The 20,091-nt window shown below is 45.8% G+C and overlaps 1 long non-coding RNA gene and 1 pseudogene across 1 annotated transcript; one reads left to right on the top strand and one right to left on the bottom strand.

Moving 5' to 3' along the window:
• Positions 1–356: 356 nt before the first annotated feature.
• LOC132347262 (glyoxylate/hydroxypyruvate reductase B-like) lies at positions 357–17,369 on the bottom strand (annotated as a pseudogene).
• LOC132347263 (uncharacterized) lies at positions 11,106–13,792 on the top strand. Its single transcript, XR_009497155.1, has 3 exons — positions 11,106–11,568; positions 13,006–13,082; positions 13,487–13,792. It is a non-coding gene; the product is annotated as an uncharacterized LOC132347263 (long non-coding RNA).
• Positions 17,370–20,091: the final 2,722 nt, after the last annotated feature.

The following is a 20,091-nucleotide window of genomic DNA, read 5'->3' as shown; positions in this document are numbered from 1 at the left end:
AATGATTGAAACAAATGGATAGTGATTAGAGTATCAGGGGGACGATGTAATCCAATAAAGTATCAGAATTTATACGGATCGAAAGCAACATAGCTCACTGGGAAATCCGTAGACCTAGTGCAGGCTTTTAGACTTTGGACAAGTAATTCTCTGTGCTCAGTTTCATTACGAATCATAACAACATAACTTCCCTCATACAGCTGCCTTGAGGATGAAGTGAGAGTGTAAGGAAAGCATTTAACAAACTGTCAATGGGTGGTAACTATTATTACTATTCCTTAAGTTTTTCATCTAAGTAGTATTAATTCAATCTATATAATGGACTCTTAACATACAAAATAAGTGGTTTTTGCCCATTTAATCTGCCATGTTTTCATCCCATTGAATTCTCAGCCCACATAAATCATTTAAATAGCACTTCATTAGGAATAGGAAGGCCACTGAGAGAAGCCAGGATGCTTTCAACCAAATTTTCCATTGTTTGTCGTCTTGCTTGATGAGTTGCACTTCCAATGTGAGGTGTCAGAGTGACGTTCTTCAACTCCAACAAAGGATGATCTCTGAAATACAGATTAATTGAGGAAAACTATTCAGAGTCGTTTCGTTTCTTTAATGTCATATTATGGTTTCATATCCCCTACCCTGAGATGGGGAAGGCTGTGGGAGCCTTATGGCGTACTCTTAATGACATCTGGGTATGACCACTGCTTATCTAACCCTGGTTTGGGTGACCCAACATTTCTGGGTGTAAAATACGTATCCTAACTGCACCCAGGCCATTAGTTCACAATTGCACAACATGCGTGATGGATTAAATGACACTGACCCACAAGACAAGAAAGGGCCTTGGGGAATTAGGTGCTGATCTAGGCATCATGGCACAAGCTGAATGTGCCTTTAATGGGAATAGCATTCAGAAGGGAAAGATTTATTAACTAGAATTAGCAGATTAGAGGGAGCTCTCTTCCAGGAAGAAGGCAAAGGATGGGAGTTAGCCTGGAAAGATAATGAGGTTTTCGTGAAGTGGGTCAGGCAGACTCAAGCATAATGATGGATAATATTAGCACCCAGGATTGGGAAAGTGCTATCACCTGGCCCAACGGGCATCCTGACTATTTTAACACAGAGGCCAAAGTAGACATGTGGCAGTGGTCCCCCATCATAGATACTGAGGCTCAAGGGGCACACCCTTGAGAATCTTACAGACCCCAAAACTTATGGAAGTTCTCTGGGGGCACCTGTAATTTATATCAATGTAGTTTGACTGCCCTCACCTCCAGGAATGACTGAAGTAAGACATATCCTGTGATACAGTTAGCAGGGATACAAACTATTCTGAAAAACACTCATCCTCCCCTTATGAAGGAGGTGGGCCCTACTATATAACAGCACACGCTGGAAAACAGTACAAGGGTGCAAACTGAGACAGGGTGACTGGCTTTGTCCCAACTGACTTGGAACCCAGAAATAACTGAATCACGGCTAACTGTACCAACACCTGCCCATAATAATATCTGGTGTATAGGCAAGAGACAATTTTGTTGAGAAGGCATAGCAAATACCTCTGCAATTGTTATCGATTTGTTATGTAATGAAACTGCATTGTACCATGACAATATTGCAATATGGTATAACACTGGCATTGTTGGTAAGATTTAAGTACCTCATGTAAGTAAGTCAGATGATAATACTGACATTGACGATCAATGGGAAATGACTGGCCTGAGGAAATACTGGATTTAGGTAAGTATCAGCTAATTTATATACTAAATAGTGCTACACAAGTTCATCATAATGTACAAATAGTGGTAGATCAAGGGGTTGGGGGGAACAAGTAATCAAATTAGTACAAAAATACAATGGGTTAGTTTCTTTAAATCTATCCCTGCCCCACATTGGCTCCTCCAAATGTTAGGCGAAGTCATACTGATACTATTGCTGTATCTGTCATATAAATTAATAAATGTAGATAATCCAATAAATATCATTTTGCTCGGAGACAGCTAAGCCTAAGGGCCAGTGGCTGGCCTGTATAGTAAAGAATTAACTCAGCAGGCAGGCTTGGAGTTCTTGAACCCTGCACATTCCGAAGATCGGACTGGCCTTTGACTGGCCTCTGGAAGATAACCTGTGAGCCCTTGAGATATACTGCCTGGTAAGAGTGTCTTATACTTGGGGCCCTGAGCAAAGCCAGATAGTTTACACTAGTGATTTAATTTGTGGTGAATGCCTGTTTTTGTTCGCCTAGGGCTCTGGGCCAATCTGTATCAGTTTGACCTCTGCAGGGTCTGGAGACTAAGAAGCCAGTGTCAGACATGTGGGCACTCCACACCTACGTGACTGACCCCCTGATACCAAGGCTGGGCTGAGCTTCCCTGGTTGGAAATACTTAACGTGTGTTGTCACACACCATTGCTGGAGGTGGTAAGCACTGTTCACACAGCTCCACTGGGAGGACAACTGGAAGGGCCAGCCTGGTTCTCCTCGACTCCCCTGTAAGGTTTCTCCCTTTGCCGATTTTAAACTATATCATTTCACTGTAATAAACTGTAACTGTGAGTAGGAAAGCTTTTCTGAGTTCTGCGAGTCTTGCTAGCAAATCATTAAGGCTGAAGGTGATCTTGGGGACTCCTGGCGCTATTGGCAAATGAATATTTTATTTTTAAAATAATACACAGTAAATCCTTTTGTAAAGCAAAGAATACTTATGTAGTATGACTAAACAACTACAGGTTTCCTACTTTTTAAATTACTTTTTTCACAGTAAGCGGCATCAAAATGTCTCCCTGAAAAACCAAGATGAAAACTCAGACCTATCTGATAAATATACAGATTAGAAACTAACGTGGGTATCTGAATATAAGTTATTCATAAAATAGTTGTTAAACCTCTTGGCCACAAAAATGATTTCACATGGGACACTGGGAGTGCATCACCTATTAGAATAAACTAAGCTTTGGGATATAACCCTGGTATTTTCCCTGTGACTTGTGTGTAAAAGTTCATTTTAGCAGGCAACAGGGATGATAACATGACTTCTCCATTTTTGAGTAAGTTGACAACTGTCTAAAATGGTCATGCTGCTTTATTTATATTGAAATTATTTTTTGTTCTAGATTAGTGGCTCTCTTATTTGGTCTTTACACTCTTAAAAATTAAGAACCCCAAAGAACATGTGTTTATGAGGGTTATGCCTATCAACGTTTATTGTATTAGAAATGAAAACTGAAAAAAATTTAATACAATCATACAGAAGCACACATTTCATTAGCTGTCAGAGTGATGATGTCATCACATGTCCTTAAGTCTCTGGAAGACTCCACTGTACACTTGTGTGAGAAAACATGAGTGGAAATAAATAACATCTTACAGTATGATGAAAATAGTTTTGACTTGGAAGCTCCTCTCTACTTGCTAGATAGGATGCTGCCTGATTCATGAATTATTAAATAAATCCAGTTAGACCTTTAAAAAGAAAAAAAAAATTAGTTTTGACTTCATAGACCCCCTGAAAGGGTCTCCAGACCACATTTTGAGAAACTCTGTTCTGAATAAATTATTGTTTTTCTCAGAAATGTCTGTAAGCTCTATGACCAATCTCGATAAACTTAGGTATTAAATTTGGTCATAATGTCAAACATTCATCTGACAGCAATTTGCTTACTGGATAGAAATCAAAGCTGGAGGAATCAAAGTTAGGAATAGCTGGTTTAATGAATGACAGCATCAAGATTCAAAATAAATGACAGAACCAAGACTCCAGTCCCAACAGGCTGGATCACTGGGTCAAAACACACAAGCAAACAAAATTAAATACAAATAAGTGTAAAATTCCACACATAAACTTAAAAAAACAATTGAGAATAACAATTTCAATTGTAGCTGACTAAAAACTTAACGAGTTAAGGTGCAGTGAGGCTTCGAGGAAGGGTGCTGCCAACGCAACCTTTGCGTAATTTCTCTACAGTGGTCAGGCCACGACATGAATACTGTGTGCCATTCTCAGGAGCACATTTTCAAAGGACTGTAAAATCTAAAGTGCTGGAAGGCAAGGTGTCTGGAAATGACCTCATTTAGGCTGCAACTGAAGGATATGAAGATACTTAGCCTCAAAAAAAAAAAAAAAAAAAAGACTAAGATGAAATGTAGTGGTTGTCTTAAAATGCATGAAGGTTTGTAAAGAGGAGAATAATCAGAGTTCGCCTTTGATGCTCCAGAAGGCAAACCGGGGTCGGTGGGTAAAGGGAGGACTACTTGGCTTGATGTGAGAAAGACTGTTGTGTGCAGTCTCCATCCGCGGGGTCGGGGGCCTGAGGGCCCTGAGCACTCTGTCCGCGAGGTGTCGGAGCAGAGGCCTGACCCGCTGCAGAACTGGACAGGTCACCGGGGGCCTGCTCAGGCCCCTGCAAGGCCAAGACCCTACGCGATTACAACACGTGGCTCAACATGGCTGCAAAAGCCAAAAGCAAGGGCTTCCCTGGTGGTGCAGTGGTTGAGAATCTGCCTGCCAATGCAGGGGACACGGGTTCGAGCCCTGGTCCGGGAAGATCCCACATGCCGCGGAGCAACTGGGCCCGTGAGTCACAACTACTGAGCCTGCGCGTCTGGAGCCTGTGCTCCGCAACAAGAGAGGCCGCGATAGTGAGAGGCCCGCGCACCGCGATGAGGAGTGGCCCCCGCTCGCCACAACTAGGGAAAGCCCTCGCACAGAAACGAAGACCCAACACAGCCATAAATAAATAAATAAATAAAATAATTAAAAAAAAAAAAAAAAGCCAAAAGCAACAGTTGTCTGAGGACTGCCCCACCTGGATCGAGAAAACCGTAGATCCTGTGTGGCTTCCTTACCTGGGCAGGGGTTCTGGGTACGTCACATCCAGCGCTGCTGCTTTAATGACCCCGGTCTGAAGGGCTTCCACCAGGGCGTCTTGATCAACTAACAGACCTGGGTGGACGAGACCCCTCCTCGGTAGGTCCCAGAGTTAGTGCACTCTGGTCACATTCACTACTGTTCTGACACGTCTTGATCTTGTCAGAGGTTTGACAGCATGTGAACTTCATTCTGCCACTTCGTTCTCGGACACTGACAGCCTGCTACGTGCCAGGCAGCGCACTAAACCCTTCACAGATGCTGTCTCGCCAGCTCCTCCACTTACCCAGCAAACGTCAATACTCTTTTTACAGATGAGGCTTGTAGGTTACGTGCTCAGCCAAAGTCACATGCTTCTAAAGCATCTACCCAGATCTGAGCCCAGGTCTGTCTGACCCTGAGCCTAGGCCCTGCCACTTCACCACACCGCCTCCCAAAGCCACCGCAGGGTTCCAGGAAACAGCCCCCAGATAGTAGATTTAGGTACACATTAAAAAACCAAACATCACCCATAACTGCATTTCAAATACAAGATAGCAGCAGCAGCTGAGAAGGAAACCCCTTCCTCCCAGCAGAGACCTGCAAGGAACCTCCTTCCCGCTGGCGGGCTGGGCCGCCCTACAGGTCACACAGCACCCAGCCTGCCTGTGCTGCTGGTGGAGAATCTAGTCCCAAGCTCTTTCCTGGGGTGATTGTTTTTCCAGAATCTTTACTTTGTCACCGACCTCTGACATTACCAAAAGCATATAATGCACTGGTCCTTCCTGCTCACCTACAGGGTCTGAATTTTCAGAAAACCTTCAAGCACACTAGCTTGGCCCTGTGGGGGTTCAAGCCCTGTCTTCCTTGTTTTACGGAGGAGAGACACGGGCGGTTCCTGGTGATGCCAGCTCTCTCGTGTCTTCCGGCCGCCGATCCCAAAGGCGAGCCGCCCGCACGTCTGAGGCCAGCACCGATCCTCACGTGTGCCGGCTCCCCCAGCGCCAAGCACTGCGACGCTTTCTTCTTCACAAACGCCACGCCAAGCCACCAGGAAGTCTGGTTACCGCGCGGGGCCTAAGGCCTCCTGTATGCAAACAGAGCTCCACGTAAACGTCAAAGAACCAACCAAACAAACACAAAGTTACTTTTTTAAACTGAGGCTCAGAAAATTCATCCCCATAAATTTTGCTTGATTATACGTGGAAGGTCAAACTGTGATTCCGCTCCCCAAGGAGATGCCCATACTTGGATCTGAAACCCCCCAGTGTACTATTCTCATTCTTTTTGTTACTAATTTGAGGTTCAAGATGACGTGAAGACAAAAATCAGACGTATTTCTAAATATAAAGTAAAACCCCTTTAGCTCACCACCCAGCAGTCTAAGTGGATCTTTCAGACCGTTCAGGGAAAAGGTTGACTGGGAGTGCTGGGAGGATGGCCAGGGCTGGGGGCGGGGCCCTCCTGCACAGCCCCCCGGCCTACACACAGCGGCGGGGCAGGCACCTCTGCCGATGCTGGGAGGATGGCGGTGGGCTCCACCCCGCTCCGCTCCCGCCTCCCGTCAGGCCCCGGGCCTGGGGCGTCAGGCTCACGGCCAGCATCACCAGTCCTGTCGCTGAAGCAGGTCATCCCGCCCCTCACAGTAAGTGGCCCCAGTGGCTTCCTCCTCCTCCGATTTTCTGTGAAGGGCACAAGGGAGAAAAACCGCGTTCTCTAGTTAGAAATTCATCAGCTCCCGGAAGGAGTTTCTGAGAGGAGCCATGGACTCAGTCTGTCCTCCCCCAGGCCAGACCCTCACGTGGGTCCAGAGGCGGCCGGACCCCGAGGCCAGGGCTCACCCATGGAAATGCCGTAGGCGTCTCTGGGTGCTCTGAGCCCCGCGTCTGTGGGGTGTCACACCAGACGGCGAGCCCCTTGAGGTCAGGAGCTTCCTCTCACTCAACTCTGAGCCCCCAGAGTCGGGTACACGCCCGATGGTGTCAGACAGGCTTTCAGCGACGTCCAGCATTGCTGAATATGGGCAAACACATCAGAATTTCCAGAGAAAAACAACAGAACGGGAGAGAGCCTGGGAGTGCCATCTGTTCAACAGAGAGCAAGGATCCAGGGGTCTGGCTCAGGCAGGAATGAGTGCTCTGTTTCGGGTCCGGTCCTAACTCCTGCTCTGCGCACCCCACACAGCTGATTATTCAACAGAAAGTCCAAGCTCCAGGGGGTCACGGCTCCCCTGGTAGCCACTACTGCCCTACAAATATGGACTACAAAACTACGTGCATTCTGTCTACACATCTTGGCCAGCGGACCACCTGAAGGAGAGAGGAACGGCCAGCACACGCTGCCGCTGAGAAAGCCCTGCCCACCTCACACGCCTCGTCCTGGCCTCTGCGTCGGCCCTCACCGCACTGGGAGCTGTGACAGCTACCGAAGCCTCGCCACTATCCACTGTGCAAACAGGGTGGCTGAAAAGGGGGCGGTCCTGATGTAAAGTCTCCCAGCTCACCCTGCCTCTGGGAGTGGAAATCTATTCCGTGGCCACAGAAGCCACTGAAAGGCTGTGAACAGCGCCATCATCTGGCCGGTCTGCAGACGGGGCTGAAGTTGGAGAGCAGAGAGCAGCCCCTTAGGGGGCAGATACTGCAGGTGAGAAAGGCCAGGGCCTAGGCCGGTGGCAGGTGGCAGCGATGAAGTGAGAGTGAACAGGCAGGTCTGAGGGTTGTTTTGAGACAGAATTAACAAGGCTGGGTGTTGGGCTGAATGCTGCTGGTGGAGTAAGAGGAAGAGGGCTTCAGACTGAATACCGTGGGGGGGGGAAGCACACACCTGTGTGTTATGTGTGTTCCAGTGTGGACAGCGTCTCCCATGATGAGGAAGAATCACTTTACAAACTGAAACAGAGCACAGCTGTAGGTGAGCCAAAATCTCCTTTCTCTCTGGTGAAATTTTTTCAATGAAGAGAAGATAATCTGCTGCATTTCTGGGTGATCATAAAAATACCACAGTCCCTTCCTTGATCATCAGTCCTACTTTTTGGAGAAACAGAATAGGGGAATTGTATGAAAAGTGGAGGAATAATATATCTAAACCGTATTTAAGGCAGTGACGGTGCAAGCTCTGCTCAGTTAATCTCAAGTCCGTTTTCTGAATTTTACCTGCGTTTCCTGTTGTGGTAGAGAATCTCCATGTCAAACGCTCTGGCCCGCTGAGCGATCTTACAGCCAGCGCTGCCCACGCCGATAATTCCCAGAGTGCTCCCTGTCACTTCTTAAGCCATCCAGTTTGTAGAAAGGTTCCCCGTATGTGGCGAAATAGCCAACTGATGACCTGAAATAAACACCATGCGGAGTGGGCAGTGTGGACAGCACCACACGCAAAATCCCCACAACCCTCACCGGGCCGCCTGAAGGGGAGACGAGGTTACAGGAAGCCCGGGGCGGACCCTGGGTGCTCACGCATTCCTATCCGACAGCAAAATGTTTCTGCAGGGAAGAATGACAGGAACAGGGCAGTTTCCTCGCAACAAACCCCAGCCTCCTGGCAGAATGCTTTAAAAGAGCAACTTCTGGAACTTCCCTGGTGGTACAGTGGTTAAGACTCCAGGCTCCCAATGCAGGGGGCCCGGGTTCGATCCCTGGTCAGGGAACTAGATCCCACATGCACGCCACAACTAAGAGTTCACATGCCACAACTAAGGAGCCCACGTGCCACAACTAAGGAGCAGGCGAGCCGCAAGTAAGGAGCCTGCCTGCCGCAACTAAGACCCAGTGCAACCAAATAAATAAATAAATATTAAAAAAAAAAAACCAGCAACTTCTTTCACATTAAGGGAGGATTTCTGGTTAAAATTTGTTGGTTTTGGTGTGTGCAAGTGTCTGTTCATTTGTGACTACATGTATGTGTATGTGTGTGTGACTGTGCATATATTTGTGTGTGCATGTGTGTGTGCATGTGTCTGTGAGTGTGCACATGTGAACCAGCAGTCAGAAACAGAACCGGCTCGGACTTCCCTGCTGGTGCAGTGGTTAAGAATCTGCTTGCCAATGCAGGGGACACAGGTTCAATCCCTGGTCTGGGAAGATCCCACATGCCGCGGAGCAACTAAGCCCGTGTGCCACAACTACTGAGCCTGCACTCTAGAGCCCGCGAGCCACAACTGCTGAAGCCCGCGCACCTAGAGCCCGTGCTCCGCAACAAGAGAAGCCACCACAGTGAGAAGCACGCGCACCGCAGCAAAGAGTAGACTGCTCGCCGCAGCTAGAGAAAGCCCGCGGGCAGCAACAAAGACCCAACGCAGCCAAAAATTAAAAATTAAAATTAAAATATTGGAAAAACAAAAAAAGACGCAGAACATGCTTGGTTCTTGCCTCCTCTTTCCTCAAGCCCCTTCACCCCAGAGCTCCACCAGGACAACGGCCAAGTGCTGAAGTGCCGCACTGCTCCTCCCGGGGACGCGCCCAGCGAGGTCCAGCGTGTGGGGAGCTGGGGTTCTGCCTGCTCACTTGTGGGCCTTCAGCCCAGGGCAGCATGCTGAGCGGCCAGTGAACTACCGCAAGGGCGTTTCCGCAGCGGTGCTGAAAGTACTTCACACGCTGCGTAGTGAGTGGAATCTGGTGGAGGAGAAAACAGTGTATCCGACAGATCACATGGACTGCATGTGCCTGGGTGCCGAGCTCGGGCCTGACTAGGCTGAAACAACCAAAAGTGGCACCAAGTCCAGGGCAACAAAGTCCTGGACGCAGTGTGAAGAGATCAGGGCTTTATCAGGTGTGATATTAAGTATCTGTCATCTGATCTCTGGAAAACAAGCGTCTCCTGGCTGTTTGCCTTCCATGACTCTCCGAGCTGCGGCCAGCAGCAAGGCCATCCCCAGGTCTGCCGTGGGGCTGGAAACGGCGTGTGGCGTGTTGGCCGCCTTCACACCAAAGCTGGCAACGAGTCCCGGGTCCAGGCGGTCCAGCCCCGCCCCTACGCTGGCGACGATCTTCCAGGACGGCGGGCTGCGCAGCATCTCCTGGCTGACGGCCGGCCTTCCGCCCCAGACGTACACGGCTTGGGTCCTTGGACCCAGCTGTGTCGTATTTTCCAAAAATTCTTGCATGGTAATGAGATTAAAGTGTTTCTGCAGGTCTCCAGCATGATCTTCACATATACCATATTGTCCTTCAAGTCCAGACACCGAAACTCCAGGTAGGTCCTGATCGCCCGTGGCCTGCAGAAAGATAGATGCAATTTCTGCTGTCAAAGAGAGTCTCCAAGAGAACAACCCACATGCTCTTCTACTGCTCTTTAGATTTTCTAAATTACAACAGGACTGGAATTCATTTTATTTCCTGGATAAATTCCTGTAAAACCTGTAACGCAGCAGAGCTGGACTCTGAAGGTACCAATGCTCCCATCACTGCCACTTTCCTCCCCACCCGACAGGGGTCTTTATTCCTGCCCTTCGGCTGTGGTGGCAGCCTCCGGGCCCCCTCTGATGGCCGCTCCTGGTGATCACGCCTTCGTGAGACCCCCAGCCTGGAGTGCACTTCTCGTGAAGAGAACGCAGCAGAAGCGAAGGGGGGTCCTGCTCTCCCCTGCTCCCCCTTCTCCCGGGGGGCCAGGGCCATGCTGGGAGGCAGCCCTGTGCCAAGGCCCAAGTGAGTGGGAGGCAGGACTTAAGAGGCTGGCCAACGGCCTGGGAGCCTGGGGATGACCGCAGCCCCGGCCAGCGCCTTGACTAAAGTTTCCCGAGGGACCCTGAGCCGGAACCGCCCAGGTAAGCCACTCCTGGAGTCTGACCTGAAGACATGCCCCCATAACAGAGGTTTGTGGTTTTCAGCCACTAAAATTTAGGGTAATTTTATGCAACAATAACTAACAAATAAAACTGACCATTTTTTACTGTGAAAGTAAAAGATACTTTTTACTGTCTGTCAAACAAATTAAATAATGTTTTATGTTCTTTGTTCCTAATTAAAAAGAAGATATTTTTAACATTTTATAGCTTTCTTCCAAAAAGAAAACCAGTTGCTTTCAAGAGTTGAGGCTAGTGAATGCATTTTATCTTTGGGTCACAAACTTAGCTAAAAATGTTTACAATGTGTTCAAAGCTCAGAGCATAATGGGCTAAAAAACTTGTGTTTACTTTTTGGACATTCAGTAAAAGATTAAAAGAGTTTCATTCAAGATAAGATTTTAGTTATTTTTATAGAAAGGAGTCTCAATTCCTGCCTGCTTTAACGTTGGTTATGGAGCAATGACACACATCCATCACGCCATTATTGTCAGTGGTTGTACACGGAAAAGATCCAAGATCCTCCGAGTGACTCGTGGCTGCTCCAAATGCGAAGAGGGAGAGAGTCCCAGTCGGGACAGATAGATGGAGCAGGGGTGGGAGCACCGGGCAGATGCAAGAGCTCGCTCCATCCTTGGGCTCTGGCTCTTGCTCTATAACTCCTTTCACGAGCACCAGCCTCTGACCATCTCCACTCACAGCCAGGAGTCCAGCAAAGGAGCACGAGACAGGAAGTGGGACCCGCCATCAACAGCTTCGGGAGAAGGGAGCGTGAGCCGTGTCCGCCACTGCGCTGATGCCTGGGCTCAGAGGAGCGGGCGGGGCCGGAAGGCGAGAACTCTGGCGCTGGCACAGCTCTGCGGCTCATCGAACGTCTCCCAGGCTTCCTGCGTTCTTGGTGAAGCCGGACTGATATCAACAGGCAGTGTTTTAGAGCTGCACCGTAAGATCACATTTCATTCTCCTCCCCTAATTTCTGCATAAAGAGAGCTAAGTAGACATGCCTCTGGCAGGTGTCCTTGGAGGCACAGAACTGACATGATGGTTAGGTTGGGAACATTCTGACAACAAAGGAACTCACCACAAAGTAGGTGTATTTTTACACAACTGCATTTTGTCTAAGTCAAAAGATAAACCCATATGTGAAATTTGGAAAAGTCAAAAATTTTACAGCTTTGTTTTTGGTTAACAGAGTGATAGTTCAGACATGAAAATGTAGTTAGACTACGTTTTCTAACTGCTATGTGCATTCTCCTTACACTGTTTAATTTGAACTGCTAGCACAGATTAAAAATTAGTTTTCTCCTTGCGAAATGATTGCTTAATTAAAAAATAAAAGAATATGTATTAACTTTGTTGAAATTGCCCTCAACAGACCCAAGGCTCTAAATTCAGGATTTTCTTCTTTTAAAGTCCCTGTAAAATTGAGACCCACAAAAAGAAAAATAAAGTAGAATGAACTTCCAACCTCTTCTTTCAAAGGAAAGTAAGACCGACGTTTGTATAGCACTCATGAGAGGGAAGTGTGGAGGGAGGCATGCAGGCCCGTGACCAGTGACCGTGACTGCCCAGCTGGACTCTGGGCCCAGAGGAGGACAGGGCAGGAGGAGCTCTGGGGTAACACAAGTGCAGAGAGAACAAATTCAAATCACAGAAGGGGCAAGGACGGGGGCAGGCAAGGGGCAGGGGAGTAAGGAAGGTATTTTTAACTTAAAAAGCAAAAATGAAAATAAAAACCAATTGCAACCAACAAAAATATGTTTTAGTTTTTGGGACAGAGAGAAAGAAACAAAGATGGGGTGAGGGCAGAAAGAGGACAAAGCAGGACCAAGTGCAAAGGAGGAGCTGGGCGTTGGGTTCAGGCTGCTCTGCCTGGCTGTGCTTCTCTGAAAGCCGCTATCCCCCAACGGAAAGTGAGGGGAACAGACCGCCTGGCGTGGTGGCCCTGACAGTGAAAGAGAACATTCAGAGCCTGGAGAACCTACTGCAAGCCTTCAATGAATGGGAGTTACTAATGTTTAAATCTGAACAACAATTTAGATATTTACCCAAGTGTCTAGAAACAAACTTACACCAACGAGGGAGACTGAATTCATACAACACAGTAACATTTCTTAAAATCCGATTTCCTCATGAAGCTTCCTCTCTTAATATTTGAGAGGTGAGTCCAATACCCGCCCCCCATCATCCTCACATCCCCAACGTGCCAAGACTTGCTTCAAACTGGCGCCAACTGACTTTAATCTTCTCTCCCTGCCACTCTGTCCTCTTATCCTCTCTCCAATCCCTTTCAAAGTCTATCCTCATCTCACCTACCAAGCAGTTCTCTGCCCTGTCTATGGGTATAAAATTAAAGTTGTTTGTTTTCTGTCCTCTACAGATTCCCAGCCCAGCTTCTGCTCCAAAGAGGCTCAGAAAACAGCCTGGGAAAAAAAAAAGATTCCTCCGTAATGAGGGGTAGGTGACGCCATGGTTAGCCCCTCTGCTTTTATAATCATCCTTAGCTTGATATTCTGGATTTGCTGGAGAACAATCTGTTCACTCATGACTAGATAAGAGTACCTAAAAATTTAAGATATACCAAAGGGCATATCCTTGAGGGTGTGTTTGCTAGTTCTAGCTTAATGAAAACTGCACTGTTTACACCCTTTATCTGAGGTTTCTCCAGTCACCAGGTATCAACAAACCCAATGTAATTTAAAACCAATACTGTCACAGCGTGTCTCAGCAAAAACAGTTGCTTCCCTACTAAGAAATGGTTTGTCAGGGCCTGCTAAACATTAAGGAAAAAAAGACAAGATAAAAAAAACCTAGGGACTTCCCTGGTGGCGCAGTGGTTAAGAATCCGCCTGCCAATGCAGGGAACACGGGTTCGAGCCCAGGTCCGGGAAGCCCAGGTCCGGGAAGATCCCACGTGCCACGGAGCAACTAAGCCCATGCACCACAACTACTGAACCTGCACTCTAGAGCCTGCGAGCCACAACCACTGAAGCCCGCGTGCCTAGAGCCCGTGCTCCGCAACAAGAGAAACCACCGCAGTGAGAAGCCCGCGCACCGCAGTGAAGAGTGGCCCCCGCTCGCCACAACTAGAGAAAGCCCACGCAGCAATGAAGATCCAACACAGCCAAAAATAAATATATTTAAAAAAACAAACAAACCTGGATTCATGCAGGGGAATAAACTATAAACTCTGATGTGGATACCTGAATCTATTCATTTAAAGCTTAATCTGCCACTGCCTGGAGCTTAGAAAAAAGTAAGTACCTGTCCAAAATGACCTTTAGATTCTGGCAGTGTCTGAAGCCGCCTTAAGTCTTCTCTCGAACAAGGCAGGTATAAATAACAACAATGTATTTTCCTTATTAAATTATTCAGGATCGTGCCCTGCGAGCCCAGAAGGGTCTTAGGATTCTAATGCTGCCCACCTGCCCCAGGTGAAGTTCCAGGTCAGTCACACCCACGCGGCAGAGCTCACTCCAGTCTCCCGCCCACACCGCGACATCTGGATCTTTTAAAAAGACCCCAGATTTAACGGACGCTCCAGCGGACCCCGTCTCCCAGGAAAGACCCGGACAGCGAAGGGGCGAGGTCAGAGAGCGTAGTGCCCCCGCCCCAGTCCTACGGCCAGCCAGGCGGGAGCCAGCCCCCGCCAGGCCCCACAGCCCGCAGACCACACCTCCCAGCCACGCCCCCAAACCGCCGACCACACCTTCCAGCCACGCCCTAAGCCCGCCTGCCAGGCCCAAGGCCATGCTCCAAGCCCCGCAGCTTGGTCCTCCTCTGCTAGCCCCGCCCAATCGGCTAGGCCGCGCCCACATCCCCGGCGTACTGTTCGCGGCCGGGAACTCCGGGCGCCAGGAGTGCGCATGTGAGAAGCCCCCTGAAGGGCCGGTTGCCGAGGCCCAGCGCCTGGCGGGCGGGCTCGGGATGGAGCCTCCTTCAGGAGCGGAGTCTGGGTGGTCGGGTGTGGGGCCTGTGTGGTGGGGAAGGTTGCTGGCCTGCTTCAGCGTGGGGAGTGTGAAAATTAATACACAGAAACCTCATTTACGATGGAGCCGGGAGGCCAGAAGGGATAGCTCTGGGCACCACTCCCCCTCGACTGGAGATCCAGCAGGAAAAAGGGCTCAACCTCGCTACAGGCGGGGAAGGAAGCCTTTCTCCGAGTCTGGAAACAGCCCAGCCAGTGGGAAGCTACTACACTTCCAACTCGGGGTTCCCTCCAATGGGCTCTTTGTTTATAACAAGCAGCCACGCCCAAGTCCCCCTTCTCCTCTATAAAAGAGTTTCTTCCGCTGCTTTGTTCTCCGGACTTGCCTATGGTTTGCTATAGGTTGAGCGGTTTAAACTGCAGTTTTTTGCTGTTCCTGAATAAACCTATTCTGCTGGTAAAGTAATCAGCTATTTTATTGTTTTAGGTGGTCGGGTGGGGGGACCTTGCGGGGGGCGCAATGTGGGGCAGGGTCTGCACGCTGGCGCCTGGCTGGCTTCTGAAAAGAGCAAGTCTCACCCTGAGATCAGGACTGCCTTCTTCCCGAGAAAGTGGGCGGTGGATGACGCAGGCCCTCCCTGCGGCAGGAGGCCTCCTCCTTTTTGGCACTGCCTAGGCCCTGCTCTAAGTCACCCGCGAGGGTTTACTCCTGTGTCTCCACGGTTCTGGGTCAGTGTGTCACAAATGCAGTCATTTTTCATAGTCACACACCACCTGTGTTGCTATTTTCTCATTTCCCCCCCTAAGTAAATTAAAAATCAACTCAGGTGTTTACTTACCTAGTCAAAAATAATACTATCTGGGGATATCTCTGGTATTTTTAAAATTAGACCAGATGGTACTACTGAGAACAGGTAATGGAACACTTGTAGTCCTCTTTAGGAAACACTGATGAGTGTTTCATCCAGTGTCCTGGCTTCACTTGCTGCCTTCTACTCTGATGGCTCTCAAATTTTTATCTCCAGCCCAGAACTCCTCTCTGGCAGCTTTCATTACGCTGATGCTAGTCTCCCTACTTCCCTCTCTTCAAGTACTCCCTTTGCAATCCTTTCTCCTGTACATGGCAGCCTAGATGCCTGAAGGACATATAAATCTGACATGTTAATCCCCAGCTTAAAGCCCCTTGGCAGCTCGCCTTGTTCATATGGTAAAGTACGAAATCCTAAGCACAGAGGTCCCATTATCTGGCCTGTCCACCCAGCAAACCACTTGTGTGCTCTGGTCATTTCAGCTGCACATTGCCCTAAACTGCCGTGCTCCTGGCACTGGACTTGTTCCCTAGCTGCCTGGACTGGACCCCAGCTCTTCCCCTAGTCCTCACTCATCTAGCAGGTCCCCATTTAAGCGTAATATCCTTAAGGAAGCCTTTCCTGAACTCCTTAAACTAAGTGTGTTCCTGCTAAATGTTCTCGTAATACCCTAAACTCTTTACCTGTAGGACTTTGTTGTGAATCCAAATTCAGTGTACGATCTTCTGTGTAATGTCAGGCCTTCTGCTAGACTACACTCCATGAGGGCAGGGACTCAGTCTTGTTATCGTTCTATTTCTTGATAACAGCACCTGATATCCTGTCTGGCACATGTACATGCTCAATAAGTACTTGTTGAAAAACGAAAGAATAAAATACAAATAAGGGAGGAAAGCTTAGAACTGTTTGGAAAGTCTAGACTGAAAGAGGACATAGAGTTTTACTATTCTATCTCAAGATCATAAAAAACTCTTGAGAAAGCATCGCCTTGCAAAAGTGAATACTACCTGCCACGAAAGATTATTTGGAGTTTTATTACCAACCAGCTACCTAGCCAGAGGGCCTCTATTGAATTTGGTCCAGCAAGAAGAATTCACAAATTGCCAGAATCCCTGCTGTGTTCAGTTGGAAGTAAATATAATGAAAAAATTAGAATTTGATAAAACTGGCCTTAACTTTTAAATTAAATACACATGTTATAAATACACAATGTTATAAAATATACATGTTATGAAAACAGCAATAAAATGAGCCCCTGGTTATATACCACCAAACTTAAGAAATATACCATTACCGCTACTTTTGAATTTCCCTGTGCCACTCCCTGCTGCTCCAGATATAACTCCGATCTTGAATTTTATGATATGGATAGATAGATAGAAAATTTGCCTAAATAATATATTGTCTGGTTTGGCATATTTTTGCATTTTATGTTAATGGAATTATACCTTATGTAGTCTTTGGTAACCTGCTTTTTTTCTAAGCTTGTCAGTATGTGAGATTCATCCCCGTTTATACATGGAGGTGTAGTCATTCATCTTTACAGCTATATAATATCAATAAGTACACCTCAGTTTATCTATTTTTCTGCAGTTGGATATTTGCATTGCTCTTAGGGTTAGTACGGTTGAGCACTGGCCACTTTCAAAGAGAGCACACTGTATAAATTTGAGGGTTTCTCCCAAGAATTCAACTCTGGTCCCTTTAGCAGGCCTGGATGTAGAAATTTCTTCACCTAAGCATACAGTCCTGGGTGACAGGGTCTTTTGCCTCCTGACCATTTCCCACCCAAAGTGAGGGGTTCTTTTAGAACTCCTTTGCTTGGCTTGAGGCAGGATGGAAGCATCCCTCTCTTTCCCAAAGAGAAGAGAATGAGAATGGGACTGTACATCACTCCACAACTTCCTCCAAAGAAACGATGTCACAATTTTTCCCTAACACATTTTCTTACCTCCTCTTCCATATCCTCAAGAGTGATGGACAAAGAGTGTTTAAACTATTCTCTCCTCTGCAGAATCTGGAAAAAGCTGGTCTGCCTTCTTTACTTGGAATATGGCATTTTAAATCATTTAATCTTCAATTTGGGGCCTCTGCTGAAATTTGAGAGGAAAATCTCACTGTAACATTGTCTTACATATGACTTAAAACATTTCTTCTTTTAAAAATGCAAATCCCTCTAGAAAAGTTATAAGCCTCTCCAGTGATTTTTTTATTAGTAACAATTAGTTCAGTCAAATTGCCTTCTTCTCAACTTAACTCAAGCCAGTTGCTCTGCAGGAATGGGCACTCTGTCTGGACATGTGTATCCTTTCCCAGTTAGGAGACACAGGGACATCTTCCACCAAACATCTGTCTTGCTCTTACTTGAGAATACGAGACTGCATTATTTAATGCTTATGTTTAGTCATTTTTTTAAATGAAGAGTTCAAATGGAAGTAGAAATGCGGAGTCTTGGTCAAATAATCGATTTTTCTTGGCTGGGCTGGTGACTTTTCAACTCATTCTTTGAGGCCACTATTATCAAAATCAGACAAAGATACCACAAGAAAACTACAGACCAATATCCCTTGTGAGTTACAGACACAAAATCTTCAATAAAATACTAGCAAACCAAATCCAGCGACATATTTTGAAAAGTTACTGTGACCAAATAGGATTTATCCTAGGAATGCAAGATTGGTTTAACATACAGAAATCAATGTGGTACACCATATTAAGAGAATAAAGGACAAAACTCAAATGATCATCTCAATAAATGCACTAGAAAAAGCATCTGACAAAACCTAACAACCTTTCATGATTAAAAAAAAAACAAACAAAAAAAAACAAAACACTCAACAAAGTAGGAATAGAAGAGAATTTCCTTAACCTCATAAAGGGCATCTGTGAAAAGCCCACAATAAATATCCTACTTAACAGTGAAAGTCTGAATGCTTCCCCCACTTGGATCAGGAACAAGACAAAATGTCTGCTCTTGCCACTTCTATTCAACATTGTACTGAATGTTTTAGGGCAGTTAGACAAGGAAAAAATAAAAAGCATCCAGATTGGAAGGGAAGAAGTAAACTGTCCCTGTTTGCAAATCATATGATCTTATATATAGAAAATCCCAAGGAATCCACTAAAAAACTATTCAAAATAATAAATGATCCAGCAAGGTTGCAGACTACAAGATCACTATACAAAACTCAATTGTATTTTGTGATATACAGAAATATCAAATCACTATGTTGTGCACCAGGAACTAACATAGTGTTGTAGGTCAATTATACTTCAAAAAACAAACAAAAAATTCATGGAAAAACAGATAAGATTTGTGGTTACCAGTGGTGGGGGGTTGGGGGAGGGGGAATTGTAAGAAGGTGGTCGGAAGGTACAAACTTCCAGTTATAAGTACTAGAGATGTAATGTACAACATGATTAATATAATTAATACTGCTTTATATTATGTATGAAAGTTGTTAAGAGTATAAATCCTAAGAGTTCTCATCACAAGGAAAAAGTATTTTTTCTTTTTCTTTTGCATCTACACTAAACTTATTGTGATAATCATTTCATGATGTACATAAGTCAAAGCATTATGCTGTACACCTTAAACTTATACAGTACTATATGTCAATTACATCTCAATAAAACTTGGAGAAAAAACAAAATAAAAACAAATGAAAAAAATCGATTCTCTTTTGCAGTCTCCGTATTACTATATTTATTCAGTGTGATAACATAGATTTGTAAAATCTACAAGCATGCAAATATCACTTTCCATATACATTCAAAGATCTTCAAACTGACGTCTACCTAATAGATTCTTAGGAGTAACTGCATTTCTTCACTCTCTTCACAAACCAAGCTGAATGCTCAAGCGGCTCCCCATACATCTGTGCATTTTTGCTGTCACCAATTGGATTATATGTGATCGAATTTAATCCCAAACCAGTTTATGCAAATTTTGTGGATTATTGAAGTTACATAATTTAAATGTCCCATAAAACTACGAAGTATGAGCACAAAAGGCATAGAATGCTTATATCTATGACGACTAAGTTATATGCTTTAGAAAGGCAATAAAGATGAGTAACTAAAAATTTCCATTGAATTATGTGTGGTTGATACAACTGTAAAAGACTCAAAAAATAAAATAAAAATAAAAAATGATTCTTCCCTCCCCCCACAAAAATCTATTCTATTTCTATACACTGATTATGAATAATCTGAAAATATTTCAAATAACAATTCCATTTAAATAGCATCAAATGGAATAAAATATTTAGGAATAAAATTAATAAAAAGGGCAAGACATGAATACTGGAAACTATAAAAGTCATAAAAATTAAAGAAGGCCTAAATAAATGGAAAGACATCCCATATCCATGGATTAGAAGACTTAATAGTGTTAAGATGGCAATACTCCCTAAATTGGTGTACAGATTCAACACAATTCTTATCGAAATCCCAGATGCTTTTTTTTTTTTTTTTTTGGCAGAAACTGACAAACTAATCCTAAAGATCATACGGAAATGCAAGGGACCCAGAATGGCCAAATCAATCTTGACAAGGAACAAAGTCGGAGGACTTACACTTCCTGATTTCAAAACTTATCACGAAGCTACACTAATCAAGACAGTGTGGTACTGACATAAGGCTAGACATATAGATCAATGGAATTGAATTGAGACTACAGAAATAAATCCTTATATTTAAAGTCAATTGATTTTCAACAAGGAAGCCA

Source organism: Balaenoptera ricei, chromosome 14, assembly GCF_028023285.1.
Source record: "Balaenoptera ricei isolate mBalRic1 chromosome 14, mBalRic1.hap2, whole genome shotgun sequence".
Lineage (NCBI taxonomy): Eukaryota > Metazoa > Chordata > Mammalia > Artiodactyla > Balaenopteridae > Balaenoptera > Balaenoptera ricei.
The sequence above is the reverse complement of the archived record's forward strand: the minus strand, read 5'-3'. Positions and strand labels throughout refer to the sequence as shown.